At 38.8% G+C, this 17,538-nt stretch overlaps 1 protein-coding gene across 34 annotated transcripts in view; it reads right to left on the bottom strand.

The window, feature by feature from the left end:
* Positions 1-17,538, bottom strand: part of picalma (phosphatidylinositol binding clathrin assembly protein a) — a 136,743-nt gene that overhangs the window by 106,015 nt on the left and 13,190 nt on the right. The window lies entirely within an intron of this gene.

Genomic DNA, 17,538 nt, shown 5'->3' on the forward strand with positions numbered 1-17,538 from the left:
AGCACAACACATTATAGCACAAACAAACCCAGTTCAATTCCAGCTGCTGTCTAAAAGGGGTTTGTATGTTCTTCCCATGGCCATGTGGGTTTCCTCTTGGCGCTCTGGTCTTCTTCCACACTCCAAACACTTTCTGGCTGGTAGGTTAATTGGTCATTGTACATTGTCCCGTGATTAGGCTAGGATTAAATTGGGGGATTGCTAGGTGGCATGGTTTGAAGGGCCAGAAAGACATGTTCTGTGCTATCTCTCAATAAATAAAAAGATAAAATCTGCAATACATCACAGTCCCATTTTTTTAAAAATCACTGTCTATTATACTTGTGAATTATAATTGCTTAGTTTCTAATATGGCATTAAGATACAAATTATAGTTAAACATTTGCAGCAGTTTACAGTGTACAGCATAAATAGATTATTAGTTTCCCAAAGTGAAAATTATACATTATGAACCATAAACAAGCCTAAGATAAAAGAATATTTAAGATCTCCTTGTCTAAAATATTATCCAATATTTAAGGATTATTCTAAACTAAGTCAACAAACTTTCCCGCAATTCAATGGAACACCGACTGTAATCACTACTTGAACAGAAAATGCAATAGCTCATTTGTGCTTATATCGGAATGTCAATGTTACAGGTATACCATAGGAAAGGAACTACCAGTTTAGCCAAGTTTCATGTGTGTCACTTGATAGGTCTAAAAATTTTAAGAAATTGGGAAACAAAAGGCAGAAACACAACTTCCCAGATTTTATATCAGCTAGAGCAAATCTTACGACAGGCCTGACCCACTTTCTCAAGGTATTACCGCTTACTTGCATCAGCATAATTCGTGAAATGATACTAACAATGAATAACATAAAACAAAGACATCTTTACATAAATATACTGACTGCGGAAAATATTGACCACCTTACCAAATTGAAAGATCCCTTGGCAATACCCAAAGAGAAGCAACATTAATGTAAAAGGAAATCTAATTATTTGGCCATTTATTTAATTGCAACTTGAGAGTCATGGTAATGGATAAACTAGTTACCTCACTTCACATATTGCAACTGCGAATAAAACTACTGTATTATTATCATGAAAGACAAGCCATTAGTTTATAATATTTACACATTATAAAGTCCAAGCAAACACAAGAATACTAAAATGGCTCTAATCAAATTCCTTGTAACGGTGACATCTGGGTTTTTAAAAAACAGGGATCAACACCCCATATTCCTCCCGCACCAAATTCCTCCAAAGCTTCACAAAGAAGTTGCTTGGCTCCATTCTTTCTTAACTCATTGCATCAAATAATCTAAACTGTTCAAAATATAACTGCTGTACTACTAACATCCTGGGATTATTCCTTAGAATTTCTAGTTGCTCACTTATGCAACATCCTTAGCGACATATAAAAACCTCTATGCTGATGACACAGTTCTTCTCCCACCTCACATTCTCCACCTGACCACTCACCTGACATTCTTTCAAAGATGGCCCAATTCAATTTTGAAAACATCACATGCAACATTTTCAGCTCCTGCCACAATCTACAAACCCTTGCCACCAGCTTCATTATCTCTTCACCCACAATATTAATAGAACCAGATGGATAAAATTTTGCATCCAATTTCATAAATGTGAAACTCTTCAGCATCATCTATGGCAGTGGTCCCCAACCACCAGGCCGCAAAGCATGTGCTACTGGCCCGCAAGGAAATGATATGATTTGGCGATATGAAACGTTATGTGTCAGTTGCACCTTTCCTCATTCCCTGTCACACCCACTGTTGAACTTGAATGCACGCAAGGTCATCAATCCCCTAATCGCAGTGATACCCTCGCACCAGGGATCACTGGTTGGCGTCGCGCAGCCGGCGGAAGAGCCGTTGCTACTAGCCTGGAGTGCGGACAGATGGACACCACCTCTAAACCTGTTTAGCACACCAAATGTTCATGGGGAACCCGGTGCTAAAATATTCACAGACAACCTAAGTTGGGCTCAGGGTTTCGTAAGTAGCAGAGCAGATACCTCACTGCAATCTACTGAAAATCATCCCTCGAGCCAAACTTTTGTCCACCGATAGATCCTACCTACCTACGGGGGGGGGGGGGGGGGGGCACGCGCCCTGTTGCACTCCTCACTTGGTTGGTCACTCTCTCAGGATTGTGACTGCCGCGGCCCTGGCACAGGGACCTCCAACCCTGACATTGTCCTCTCACCCCACCCATGACCAGCCGCACCTGGCCAAGGCATCTGGCAGCAGGACAGCAGGAAGCTGGAGTTCAGGCCTAGAGGCTCTCTAATGAGGCAATGAAGCCCTCAAAACTGCTTCGGTACCTTGAGTCCAAGCATCCTGCACTTGAAGACAAACCCGTTGAGTTTTTTGAGCGGAAAAAAACGTGAACAAGCGGGACAGAAGCAAGTGCTGATAGCCACATAAACTAAATTGCGGAATAGACTGGATATAAGGAACCACCTTATCGCTGTATTCCAGTCATCCTCAACACCCCGCCGCCGGCCAGTCCGCAAGAATATTGTCAATATTAAACCGGACAGCGGTGCAAAAAAGGTTGGTGACCCCTGATCTATGGAAAGCACCATTAAAAGATCATCGGTTCACAGTTTTATCTGAACACAAAAAATTTTTTTAAAGTAGCAGCAAATACAGAATAACAGAAAGTAGAGAGTGACAAAAAAAGCACCAACGGTATAGAACTTAGAGCAACAATACAAGGCAAAGTCAAAACAAAGGGAAAGTAAGACGAATAAACAAGAAATACATCTTATGATGAAGAACGGTATCGCAGAATCATGATTTACAACCAGTTTAGACAAACTTGGCAACTCTGGCGAGATAGATCTGACGAGACGAACAACATCAGATCGGAGGCTGCAAGATGCTAAACTAAAAAAGGAAAAAAGGCACATCTTCATTACAACTACAAGTAGATTATAGGAAGGAGAGTATGCTTAAACCAAGATGACAACCTGCTTAAGGGAACAATTTAGTATCAGGGAATTTGACAAATATTGCAAAAATTCATTGCAGCACACAAAAACTCAACAATTTAAAATGTAGAAACAATCTATGAACCAATTGCACCCATTTATCAATAAATGCACATACATAGGAATGCAAAGTTGATTCAGAGCAGGTTCAGGCAGATGAAATCTCATCCCAGCCCTCTGTGTATGGTGATCTATTTCTGCAGTTGAAAAAAGCAATTGCAAAACAAGAACTATTTGATAAACCTAGCTAACCTCCTTGATGACTCTACTCCTCAGTAATTCATTGTATGTTAAGTGGTTTGCATGACCTTGCACTTACAATAAAGCACTCAAAATTTGCAAGCTTTTTCCTTGCTAAAGATAGACGCATCTCACAGACCAAGTCACTGCACAACAGTCAGACTATTAATAGTCAAAAAGCTAGCAACTAGTCAAAAAGCAGTGGCCACTTTATTAGGTACGTGTGCTAGTTACATGCAAACATCTTATTAGCCAATCATGTAGCAGCAACTCAATGCATAAAAGCATATAGACACGGTCAAGAATTATTGTTCAGTCCTGTGGGAGGATTCAGAGGCTATGCTATGCAGATCTAGCAGCTGAAGCTCAGCAACGGGACTGGAAAATCAATGTTTCCACTGTGGAAGTAGGTTGTAGGGGACTGAGAGCCACATGCACCATCAAATTGCTGAAGGACTAGGGATCCAAAGTCAGGCTCTACGGCAAACCATCAGAGGCTGTGGAAAGAAGCAGTCATCGGCTTTGGATCAAGCAAAGAGACCTCTCCTGGGCTCCAAGACAGCATTAAGAGAGTGAGAAAACACATCGGGAGGGGGATGACTCTGGGACACCAGAATCAGATGTACTGGGCTAATCGATGAAACTTCGAGGAAAGAGGGTGCCTGTTTGAAAACCCCTGCATGTTAACTTTGTGACACTCCCAACATCAAGGCAATCTCGAGTAAGTGCTCATGACCCATTAGCATAAAGGATATTAATATCTTATCCTATGTTTTTTGATTTTGATTTAGAATGGGGGAAGAAATGTGATCCAAGTGACTTTTACCATGGAGTAATTACTCGATAAAGAGTCAGTGGTGATCTTGAGGCTTCAATCAGAAAAGGCAGGAAAAAAATGCACAAGGTTAAATTTCTTTTTCTCCTTTCTTCCTTTATATCTGCTTAATTACAGCAGCAAAGATGCCAGGCAGAATAGTGGAATGCGGGAAGGAAAGCAGACCTCTAGTGTCCCAGATGACTGAAAATGCAAGAAGTGCATCCAGCTGCAACTTTCAACACTCTGTGGGGGTGATAGATGGGAGAAATTGAGAGGTAGTTGCAGGACCCAAGACTGGGTAACAGTCAAGAGAAGGAAAGGGGTTAAGGAGCCAGTTGGTCAGGTCTCTGGCACTGAGCCTGGCTCTGTGACTCAGAAGGAGTGGGGGGGGCAGGAAGAAAGAGGCATGACATGGTGTTAGGGGATCTGTTAATTAGAGGAACAGACAGAATGTTCTGTGGGCAAGAACGAGATTCCGATAGTATGTTGCCTCCTGGGTGCTGGGTCCAGGATACCTTGGATCAAGTCCTCAGCATTCTTAAGTGGTACCATGTAGGCACCAAAGACATGGGTATGACAGGTGATGAGGTTCTACAGAGAGAGCTCAGTGAGTTAGGTGCTAAGTTAAAGGGCAGGACCTCCAGGGTTGTATCTCAGGATTGCTACTTGATGCACGTACTAGTGAACCTAGAGCTAGAAAGGTTATTCAGTTTAATAGGTGGCTATGGAGTTGGTGTAGGAGAGAGGGCATATGACTTTTGGATCACTGGGGAATTAATATACTAATGGGAAGGGAATAATATCCTAGCATGAAGGTCTGCCAATGCTGCATGATGGGGTTTAAACTAGAGTTATAAGGGAATGGTAACCTGAGTGTCAGAGCAGTTAGTGGAGAGGTTGAGGAGGCAGATGTTGGTAAGACCTCAGATAAAGTCAGGAATCAAAAGGGACAGCATGGTGCGACGTGTCCTAAGCTGCATATTTTTCAATGTAAGAAGTATCGCAGGAAGGGCTGATGATTGTGCTGAAAATGAGGTGGTTGGTTTACAAACAGAGGCCATGGGTGGTGAGGAGGGGCTGATGATGGGGCATAATTGCAGTCAGTAGGATGAGTTTCAATGTAAATGGCAGACAAAATCAAAAACAGTGAATACAGAACTGAAGGTGTATTATTTGAATGTGCACAGTACATGAAATAAGGTAGATGGACTTGTAGTACAGTTGCAGTTTGGCATGTATGATGACGTAGGCATCACTGAATCATGACTGAAAGAAGATTGCAGCTGGGAGCTTAATGTCCAGAGATATACATTGTATTGAGAAGACAGGCAGAAATTCAAGAGGGGGTGGCGTTGCTCTGTTGGTAAAACATGAAATCAAATCATCTGAAAGAGTGACCTAGAGTTTGGAGATGAATCATTGCAGATGGAGCAAAAGAATTGCAAGGGCAAAAAGACCCTGATGGGAGTTGTAGACAGACCCAAAACAGGAGTAAGGATGTGATCTACAAATTACAATGGGAAATTTAAAAACACATCAAAAGAGCAATGTTGCAATAGTCATGGGACATTTCAATATGAAGGTAATTTGGGAAAATCAGATTAGTGCTGGATTCCAGGATGGGATGCCTATGACTTGGCTTTTTAGAGCAGCTTGCGTTTGAGCCTACTAGGAGATCAGCTATTCCGGATTGGATGTTGTGCAATGAACCAGAACTTATTAGAGAGCTTAAGGTAAAAGAACCCATAGGAGCAAGTAATCATATGATCAAATTCACTCCGAAGTCTGAGAAGCTAAAGTCAGATGTATCAGTATTACAGTGGAATAAAAGGGAATTACAGAGGCATGAGAGAGGAGTTGCCCAGAATTGATTGGAAAAGAACACTGGCAGGGATGACAGCAGAGCAACAATGACTGGAATTTCTGGAAGCAATTCAGAAGGCACAGGATATATACCTCCCAAAGAGGAAGTATTCGAAGGGTAAGATGACATAACAGAGGATAACAAGAGAAGTCAAGGCCAACGTAAAAGCCAAACAAGGCAAAAATTAGTGGGAAGTTAGAGGACTGGGAAGCTTTTAAAATCCAATGGAAGGCAACTAAAAAGTCATTAAGGTAAAGATGGAATAATAAAGTAAGCCAGACAGTAATCTTGGAGGATGTGAAAAGTTCCTTCAGAAACCTAGTGTAAAAGAGACGAGATTAGATATCAGCTGCTGGAAAAACAATGCTGGAGAGGTAGAAATAGGGGACAAGGAAATAGTAGACAAAATGAATGAGTATTTTGCATCAGTCTTCTATGTGGATGACACTAATGGTATGGTGGAAGTTTCAGTTGGCAGGGGACATGAAGTGTATAATTACCATAACTAGAATGAAGGGTCTTGGGAAACTGAATGGTCTGAAGGTAGGCAAGTCAACTGGACCAGATGGTGTACGAGTTCTGAAAGTGGTGGCTAAAGAGACCACAGAGGCACTAGTCATGTTGATTCAAGAATTACTACATTCTGGAATGATTCCAGAAGACTGGAAAATTGTAAACGTTACTCCACTCTTCAAGAAGGGAGAAAGGAAGAAAGGGAACTATAGACCAGTTAGCCTGACCTCAGTGGTTGGGAAGAATTGAGTCCATTATTAAGGATTAGCTCTCAGGATACTTGGAAGTACATAATAAAATAGGATATATCCAGCATGGTTTCCTCAAGGGAAAATCTTGCCTAATAAATCTGTTGGAATTCTTTGGATAGTATTTTTATATTTTATATTTTTATATTAAATATTTTATATTTATTTCAAGCATTACCAATTTTTATTCCCAAATCTTTTTTGATATTATTGACTTCAAAATAACCTTGTATGTGTGGCAGAATAAAAATCCGAGACTAAGTAAAAAATATTTACAGAAGCCTAAGAAGGAGGGTGGTTTGACTTTGCCAAACCTGAGATTTTACTATTGGGCAGTTAATATATTCGATATTTAATATTTTGGACACAAGAATCGATTATAGCATCTTGCCCACAATGGATAAATTTAGAATATAAATCTGTACAAAACTTTTCATTATTTTCTATTTTAGGATCTTTGCTTCCTTTTGCTTTATCTAAATTAAATAAACAAATAACTAATCCCATAGTTAAACATACATTACGAATATGGTTTCAATTTTGTAAATTCTTTGGCTTGAATAAGTTTATCTTATCAAGCTCTATTATATCTAACTTTTTTTTATAATGGCCTTCTTTTATGGATCAAGCCTTTGTATAATGGAAAATAAAAGGTACAACATGTTTTCGTGATCTATTTTTAGATAACAGTTTTATGTTCTTTGAACAGCTATCTAATAAATATAATTTGCCTAAAACTCATTTTTTTAGATACTCCATTTTTCATAACTACTATGAGTTTGGGAGGTTATTATATATGGATTATCATCTATTTGTATTTATACTTTAAACTATTAATTATGTACTCTCAAACTCTGTGTTCATGTTTCATTTATGTTTGTTTAAAAATTAATAAAAAGATTTAAAAAGAAAGGAATTCTTTGAAGTAGTAACAAGCAGGATAGACAAAGAAGAATTGGTTGATGTGTACTTGGATTTTCAGAAGGCCTTTGACAAGATGCCACATGAGGCTACTTAAGATGCTACCAAAGTAGATGGCATTACAGGAAAGATTCTAGCATGGATAAAGCAGTGGCTGATTAGCAGGAGGTAAAGTGTGGGAATAAAGGGAGCCTTTTCTGACTGGCTGCGGGCAACTAGTGGTCTTCTGTAGGGGTCAGTGTTGGGACCAATTCTTTTTACATTATATGTCAATGATTTGGATGATGGAATTGATGGAATTGATTTTGTTACAAAGTCTGCAGACAATATGAAGATAGGTGGAGGGGCAGGTAGTTTTGAGGAAGTAGAGAGGCTACGGAAGGACTTAGATTAGTAGAAGGAGCAAAGAAGTGGCTGATCGAACACTGTTGGAAAGTGCATGGTCATGCACTGTGGTAGAGGAAATGAAAGGGTTGACTATTTTCTAAATGTAGAGAAAATACAAAAACTGATGGGCAAAGGGACTTGGAAATCCTTGTGCAGGATTCCCTAAAGGTTAATTTGCTGAGTCTGTGGTGAGGAAGGCAAATGTAATATTAGCATTAATTTCAAGAGGACTAGAATATAAAAGCAAGGATGTAATATTGAAGCTTTCTAAAGCTGGTGAGGCCTCACTTAGAGTACTGAGAGCAGTTTTGGGACCCTTAGCTGAGAAAGGATGTGCTGAAACTAGAGAGGATTCAAAGGATGTTCATGAAAATAAATTCCATGACTGAATGCCTTGTCATCTGAAGAGTATTTGATGGCTCTAAGCATATATTCAACAGAATTCAGAAGGATGAGGGGTAACCTCATTGAAATCTATCAAATGGTGAAGGCCTTGATAGAGTGGATGTGGAGAGGAGGTTTCCTCTGATGGGAGAGTCCAAGACCAGAGGACACAGCCTCAGAATAGAAGGGTGTCATTTAAGAACAAAGGCGAGGAGGAATTTCTTTGGCCAGAGAGTGGTGAATCTGTGGAATTCTTTGCCACAGACAGCTGTGGAGTCAAAGTCTTTTAGTAAATATAAGGCAAAGGTTGATATATTCTTTATCGGTCATGGCATGAAGGGATACAGGGAGAACACAGAATATTGGGGCTGAGTAAAAAATTGGATCAAACATGTTAAAATGGCAGAACAAACTCAATGGGCCAAATGGCCTAATTCTGCTCCTGCATTTATTGTCTTATGATTAGGTTTTGATATCTCAAACTGATCTCCTGAGATTTTTGTGCACAAGTCTCCAGAGAATGGTGCAAAAAAACAATAAATCCAGTGAGAATCAGTGCTATAAATGAGTATCACTTTGTTAATGAGGTCAGAAGAGAATGGCCAGACTGGTTCAAGCCAACAAAAAGGCATCAGTAACTCATAACCATGTGTTACAACAGTGATGTACAGAAGAAAATCTCTGAACAGACATGTTGAACTGTGAAGTGGATGGCCTACAACAGCAGAAGACCATGTTGGGTTCCACTCCTGTACCTAATAAAATGGCCACGGATTGTTTATTATGGATTTCCATCCACAAGCAAAATATATTAATTTCCTTCTTTCAGGTCTCTTTAAAATTATAAAGGTAAACAGTGGTCAGATAATTAAAAATAAACTATACAGTCATCTGCTGGCAGTGCACAAGGTTTATTTTGTTACCTAGCCAATTAATTAATTAATTCACAATTCTTGGTCTGAGACACCAACTGCTAATGAACTAGAAAACAATTGCCATGAGCAACTTACAGCAGCAACTGCAGCACGTGTTGGGCTTCACACTTCATTCCTTGCAAGTTAATAGTCATACTCCAAATCAATGAAGTCTATTATCACTGTCTTATATGATGTGAAATTTGTTGTTTTGTAGTAGCAGCACATTTGGTTCCCTAAGGTTGCTTATAGCTGGGGTTGGTAGTGGGTATAAGCTCACACTTTGCCATTGCTTCCAATTGCATATGCCTCAAATAGCCTCTGACAACCAATCCAGCTCCTGGTCTTCACATGTGGCTTAGCTACTAAGCTCCATGGAAATGTTTCTACTGACAGAGCAAGGTGTAAAGGCAAGCTACTGACAGCTTAACCAGTCGTTTTAGGCAGAAGGCCGGGACTGGCAGCTCACCCGAAAGAAAAACTTTGATCTCAAACCTTTGCTGCCTTGCAGCTATACCTACTCATGGAGAAGGTTTCAGGAGTAAACCTTGAGGGAAAAATCCGGACCTGCAGTCCCTAAGGCAGTCCTACATTGAGTTCCACACTGACTGGCAATTCCTGTGATGCTGTTGGTACCAAACTGTATCGGACTCTGATGTTCCTTTGGGCTCATCAGATGCATGGAGAGGGGGAATTTGCAACATGGGCAACTGCTTTTTCTCCATATCATAGTGTCCTTGCTTGTGTATCTAAATAGCTCGGATGCAACATCCATGGTTGACCCTGACCAACAGGGACCTTATCAACATCACAATCCAAAGAAATAAGTAACTAGTGCAACAAAAAGGGATAATGAGGTAGTGTTCATAGATTCATGGCTCACTCAGAAACCTGACAGAGGTAGAAGCTGTTCCTGAATCACTGAATATTGCTCCTCAATGCTGCTTCCCTGACTGTAACAACGAGAAGAGGTTGGGTCTTGGATAGCAAGGGTTCTTAATGATGGATGTTGACTTTCTGAGGAGGAGAGTTGTGGCCATGATTCCCAGTCTACAGCCCTCTGCAGCCTCTCCCAATCGTAGGCATAGGAGCCTCCGTACAGGCTGTGATGCAACTAGCCTAAAAGCTCTCCACTGTACAATTGTAGAAATATGCAAGAGTCTTTGGTGATATGCCAGTTTTCCTCTGTGATTGCATCAACGTGTTAGGCTCAGGATAGATCACAAGAGATTTCGACATCCAAGAACTTGAAGCTGCTCATTCTTTCTACCACCGATCCCTCAACAAAGACTGGTGTGTGTTCTCCCAACTTCCCCTTTCTGAAGTCCACAATCATTTTCTTGCTCTTGATGACATTTAGTGCTAGGCTGTTGCAGCAATACCACTCAATTAGCTGTTCTATCTCAGTCCTGTATGCCTCGTGTCTTCTGTGAATTTATAAATAACTGACTATGGATGCTTTGTGACTGGTTATCAAATCTATCCACACTATCCTTTGGCTTTAACAGTCACATACTTACAAATACTGATTGCAACATTTCAACAGTAAAGACCAGTCCTCTGGAGACACCTCTTGAGTGATCAGGGCATGGGCAGGGATTAATGCTCAATCTTGATTGGCTGGATCTGAATTGCCCATTCCTGATTGGTTAATTTGAATTGGCCTTGTTCTGATTGGTCTTTTTTTAAGGGCCATACTCTCTTTTGGAATGTGTAGTCCCAGACTGGAGCTATCTCTCCAATCTTGTAACTTACATTTAGGTCCCCCACATGCTCCATTTCTTGTGGTTCCCTGATCTTTCTTTTGTAGGCATTCTCTTCCTTGCCAAGGATATCGGCCTCATCAAACCTTGGTTGACATGAGCACAATAGGTACTGTTCAGCAATTCTACTTACGTTCTGCTATCCTGGTCTTCAATGGCCTTCCAGTCTCACCATTATGTATTTCTTGGCATGGTGATAGAAATATGGAGTATAGTACATAATTCCCTGACAGTTTTTTTTTTAAAAAGGTCTTCCGGGTGGCACTTTGATTAGCCTTTTTCTAATTGTGTCCTCACTTTTTGCTATTAACTGGACACCATATTTTCAGCAAATTCGTCTCAGCTTTTCAGTTAAGCTGCCACTCTTTGGCACAATAACCATTTTTATCTGGAGGTTTTTTGTTGTGGTGTTGTGTTGCACCCCATTCCTTTTGCAGTATGTGCATTTGGGTAGCCATTTTTCTTGAATGCTTTTCTGATCTTCTTGTACGCTTCCTCCTTTGCAGCTCTAGTTGTGCACAAGGTTCTTAGTGCCATGCCTCACACAATGCCAAGCAATATCTTCTTTGGATGATTTAACTGGAAATTCAGGTACGGGTCTGTGCAAATCTTCCTGTAACATTTAACTCACGCTTGTCTACCATCTGTTTTATCATAACATCTGAAAATGGTGAAGTACCCTCACTTTCTACTTCCACGGTAAACTGTATGGGCTTGTTCTGATTGTTTAAATGTGTTAAAAATGCCTCTGATTTTTCCTGACCATGTTTGCACAGGATAAATGCCTACAAGAGATAGATTAGGAAATCACTTGTGATGGAGCACGTGGGGGACCTAACTGTAGTTCCTAAGAGCTGTGCTGTAATGTTCTATGATTCTATTGTAAAGATAGCTCCAGACTGGGACCACACATTCCCAAAGAGGGTTTGGCCTTAAAAATTAGCAATTCATTCAAACAAACCAATCAGGAACAGGCAATTCAGATCCAGCCAATCAGGACTGAGCATTAAGCTCTGCCCATTCCCTGCTCACTTGAGAGGGTATATAAAGAGATGTCAAGAGGGGACACGTCATTGACTAACTTGTGCCTGAGGAAGACGATCAGGTTTACAAACAGTACTTGTAAATATGTGACTATTAAGGCCAAGGGATAGTATGGATAAATTCATAAATGTTTGAGTTGTGCTTAGCCACAAAGACCAGAGGCATTATTGAAACATTTCTCAAGTAAATGTCAAACCTAATTACAAGATGGTATATAAATTTTGTTGCAAGTTAGTACATAAATAGTTACGATAACTTCAGATACACAAGAGGCAAAACACCGAGAAACAGTAATCCATTGAAATTGTCAAGCCTAGAAATAATAAGACAGATGAGGGCACCAGCAGCAGACAGAGGTCTTAAGGTCAGACAGTATACAGCATTACAAAGATTAAAATAATCTGATTTGACAAGGAGGAAACATGGTCTGAAGTTTGTTGTGGGGTCAAGAAATTACTGCAAGGTAAGAAAATGTCCCATTCAGTGCCTGGCAGAAGAACAGAATGGGTAGTCAAGGAAAGAAGCTTGAAGCCAATATTATGGCTTTGGCCTTTCTGACATTTTTGGAAAGTTATTCCCCTGTTCTTCCAGTATTGGATGTCAGATGCATTTCAGTAGCCAGAATGGAATGTGAAAAGAAAAGTGAAGAAATACTAGGTAGAATCAGCAGATACATTTGTTTCATGACATTCCTGATGGGCCAACTCATGGAAATTAGGACAGCCAAGCTTAGTTCTTTGCAGGACTCCAAACATAACATTAACATTGGATGTAGTCCCACCAGCCAGACATCAAGGAAGGGACATTGGCAGGGTTAACTATGTAAGGCCTAAGACAATTTAAGGGTGAATAAGGCAATTTCTATTTTTCATAATTACGTGGTAACAATGGTGGTTTTAATGAGAATTATTTTGGTATTATAGCTAAGGAAGGAACTGGAGAGAAGTGTCTGGGAGCTGGATTGGAAGGATTCTGAAGGGTTTTGTGATACATGAAACAAATTTAATATGCAACAAACATTCACAGTCAAGAGAAAAGCAAATCTGAAGTTTGGACAATAGTTAGAAAAGATGGCGTGGAGGAACAGAACAGTAATCAAAGTTAATCTCAGTTGACATCAGACCCTGGAAGAAAATCTGGGGGACAGTCAGTAGTTTAGTATGGTATTCTTTAATATACAAAAAACATTAATGAATTTTCACCACAGAATGATTCCATAGAATACATGCTTCAATTTAAGGAACTATTTTTCACTATGATGAATAGCACACAACTCTCTGCCCACAGGAACACTATGTTCAAAATCCATTTTGCCCAGTCTTTGCTATTTACAAGATTCAGCTTAAAACTGCATTTGGAAAAAAAATTAAATACTTTCATAAAATCAAGAAATTCCAGTGTACAGCCAAAAAAAAAGACAGTTTGGGCTGTGCAGACGTGCAGAGATGGGAGAAAAATTAGAGAAATATTCAACTTTAGAACAAGAATGCAAGTTGGTGGTCATGGTGAAGGAGTAGAACATGATCTTATTCTTATTGTCCATCATGGATTCTTCACAGTTGTTTCTAGAAAGTGGAAAGGGCACAGACAATGGGATTAAGATAGTATGTTGTGGAGAAAACTAGCTAGGATAACATTCATATTCCAGAAGAAACTGGAAAAATGGGACAGTCTGACACTTTGTGAAATAAGAGTAGGGCTGAATAGCTCCAAACAATTCTGGTAACAAATTGTATGTCTGCTTAAATGCCAAGAGATGAAGGGAATAATTAATGTAAAATTTTAGTGGGGATTTATTAATAGAGACAATTGCACAAATAAGAGAGGTCAGGGGCATATTTACTTTGATGAAAGTATGACAAGAGACTAACCAAATGAGACAAGCACCACAGATACAAGAGATTTGGAGCTGAGAGTATATGAAAGTGCTTCAGTTACGTTGCCATGACATTCACTTTGAAGATCAATGGCCAAGGAAGAAACTATCAATATTCAAGATAGATTTGTAATGTGGATCAATGAGGAAGTAATAAAGACAAATGAGAAAACGATTACAAATTTTCTCATGTGGAATGCAAATACTACATGGATTGTTTGGGCTGTCATGTGTTCATCCAATTAACCCCACCCAAATCATTACAACTTCCTTATCAAGTTAAACCTGACTTTTTTCACAATAATTGTCAAGGATACAAATAACATATGAGTGGAAAACATGTGTAACTATTAGTAAAATATGCTTCACAATCTGAAATTAACCCCCCCCCCCCACACCTTCTTTCTTACCAGAAGGAATCCACCATGGCCAAAGTTCAATCAGCATTTCTAAATATGAGTAGGATGGGTTTAGAGTGAAATCTTGAGTCTTCAGAAAATTTCCTTCATCTTTTATGAAATCAATCATCAAGGTACAAGCATTATTGTAGTTTGTGAAATTAGTTATCTGCCGGGGGTCACTTGCAGAAGACAGGAATATGTGCATGCAATTGCTAATGATTATAAAATCAACAGCAAATTAGACACTATACATTCTGAAAGCTGATTTTAAAATGTTTCAATGAATTAAATATTAATACATTAAGACATTTCACATAGCAACATCTTGTGCTCAAAGAAAATATTACATTTTATGAAATCACAATCACTTAATTGCAGCAACAAAAAAGGAGAAAGACGCATTCATTGAAGAACAAGCAAGCATTTATAAAACTAAAGACGGCAATCCTAGTCAAGAGGCTGTACAATCTTCAATTGCTTTCTTCCATACAAAAAAAACTTTTGACAGATGACAAAAAGAGGATACAGTGACTATTTAATCCTGATCCCGCAGTATTCTTCACAGCAGTATCTGCATTCAGTTTACATTGCGACTTAAACAACTTCTGCTGTGAAGGCACTGTTGGCAGATAAACAACTAGCAATTCTACTCTTTTGCACCTGTTCTATACATTGGAAGACCCATGAAATGGTGCATTGAAACTGTATACTTAAACCAATGTTAGATTTGGATCAACTCTATCCCCATCAAGAAAAAAGCCTGTCCTGTTAATGGGAAATGAATGATCTCTACAGAGTAAAAGTAAATAGCTGTCAGTGCTAACGACATGAATAACTGGCACATTTTCTCACATTAAAAAGCTGCTACGTCATTTTGTTAACTGGCACACTTTCCAGTTGAGATACTGTTGTTTGGGTTCACAAGGCCATTTTTAGATAAGTCAAACAATGTCTATCTGTACTGTTGCTGGCATTTGAGTTGGCAGCTGGGGCACTTGTATCAATTGGTTGATTGTTGATCTGGCATCATACCCTAAAAAAATACAGCCAACAAAATTTGCTTTCAAATTGAATTGAAGGAGTCACTGAATGTGACTAAAGGTTAACTCCAGAGGTCAACTTCACAGGTCCGATAATTTTATTACCAGTAAGATTAATCTTTGTATCTGCACATTAAAAAAATGTTTATCAAGTCTTAGTAACTGCAGGTCAAAGGTTCAATTATTTTAAGGACTATTTTAAGATGAAGCAGAAATCAATTAAATAGCATATTAAAAATTCTAGCCCTAATTTCCAACTCCAAAACAAAAAAAAAAATCACATTCCCACCCCAGCCCCCAAGCTGAAGCCCCTCCAAGATGGAACAAAAACTTTTCATTCTTTTTCCCCACATTTAATTTACTGTCTACTAAACTGCAAACAATTGGCATGGCATTATATAATTAAGAGAATTTTACAGGCCCTTTTATTTGGATGCATAAAGGCAAACATATACACATGCAAACGCACAACTGTCTCAAAGTTCAGGCATCAAGGTTAATGCCACAGTCAAATCTAATAGAATGAGAATTTATGCATTACCTCACTATTGTTAAAGCACTTCAATACCAAAATACATCATACATTACTTTAGTTATGCCATGTAGTTACAGCATTTCCTATAAATGCTTTCCAATCATTAGATTATTCTTAATTACTCAAATGAAATAGAAATGACAATTCAGCAATTTTACCAAATCCAACTATAATGGACTTTTTATCCTACAAATTTTATTGGACAGAGAACGTTGAGGTCCCACACTGACACATCAACTCAGTTAATTTATTTTTCTTGACAACAGCATTCAAAGAAAATTATTATGTTCCATCTCAAGATGAATAGCTAGCAATATTTTATTTTGTTAATCACAGGCTTTAAATAGTTCAATAACACAATGATTTCCATCATAGAGGGGGAAAGTTTCTGCCAATGGAAAGGAAAGAAAAATTCTTAATAACATCCCTAGGTCTGACCTTTTACGATGAAGATTGGTCTTCAGCAGCTGTAGTTTCAGTTTCTGGGTATCCCAAACTTCCTCTGAATCATTAAAGAGTTTTAGAATCTGAATTTTGTTTACTGAGGCAGACACCACAATTTGCTTTAAGTCTTATCCTTCAGGCTACTGTATCAATTGAGAATCATATGCCAATGTATTTGTTCCGAAAACTAAGATATTGATTTTGAAGAATGTTATGAATATAATAAATTGGAAAATAACAAGAATTTTTTTTTACCATTGGGGTGTTTAGAACAGGCACTTACTACAAGAACAAACATGAAAGGAAGTCACAGACATGAAGGAGAAAGTTGTATGGGGAGGGGGCTAGAAGAAAATATGATTGTGTAGTGCATACACAGTAGAAAGGACCAATGGTGCAATTACTTTGCACAACCACATGGTAATGTACAAATTGCAGATTTACTGTTGGCTCCAATACCTTTAAGTTTGTTTTATTTTTATTTGTCATCAATAGATCCTTGCCCATCTCTAGGGCCATTTTGTACACTTCAGAACCACCGTTCTAATATACTTCTTTTCAAATGTACAATGTACAACAAAGATTTATTGTAAAAGATTTGTGGCTACTTTCTAAAAAAAAGGTCTCAAACAAAGGATCAGGTCTCTCATGACATCTCTTTAGGACTTCACACATTTGGAGGGAAAGATGCCAATGCTGGTGTGTATATCAAGGTTTCAAACAGCAATGAGATAAATGAACAGATAACCTGAATTAAGCTATCAATCTTAGCCACGACATTATGCCAGTTATCTTTTTCTACTCTTCAAATATTGCCATAAGGTCTTTTGCATTCAGAAACAACAGGCAAGACCCCATTGGATCATTTCTTTAAGATGGGTATAGCATTACATTGCTATACCCATCCTAGATCATAGGTTCCAGTATACTTACCACTGAGCAAATTCTTAAACTGATATCTGTCGCTTTTCATATTGAACGTTCATGACATTTGGCTGGAACTTATGACTTCTTACACTCAAATGTGTGTAGTGCAAGAATAGATTGGATAAACATAGGAAAGAGAAACAGAAAATAAACGAAAAAAAGCACGTTCAACTGTATTCAATATTTCAGTTCCCATATCAGTCAATGGTGTA

Source organism: Hypanus sabinus, chromosome 3, assembly GCF_030144855.1.
Source record: "Hypanus sabinus isolate sHypSab1 chromosome 3, sHypSab1.hap1, whole genome shotgun sequence".
Classification (NCBI taxonomy): domain Eukaryota; kingdom Metazoa; phylum Chordata; class Chondrichthyes; order Myliobatiformes; family Dasyatidae; genus Hypanus; species Hypanus sabinus.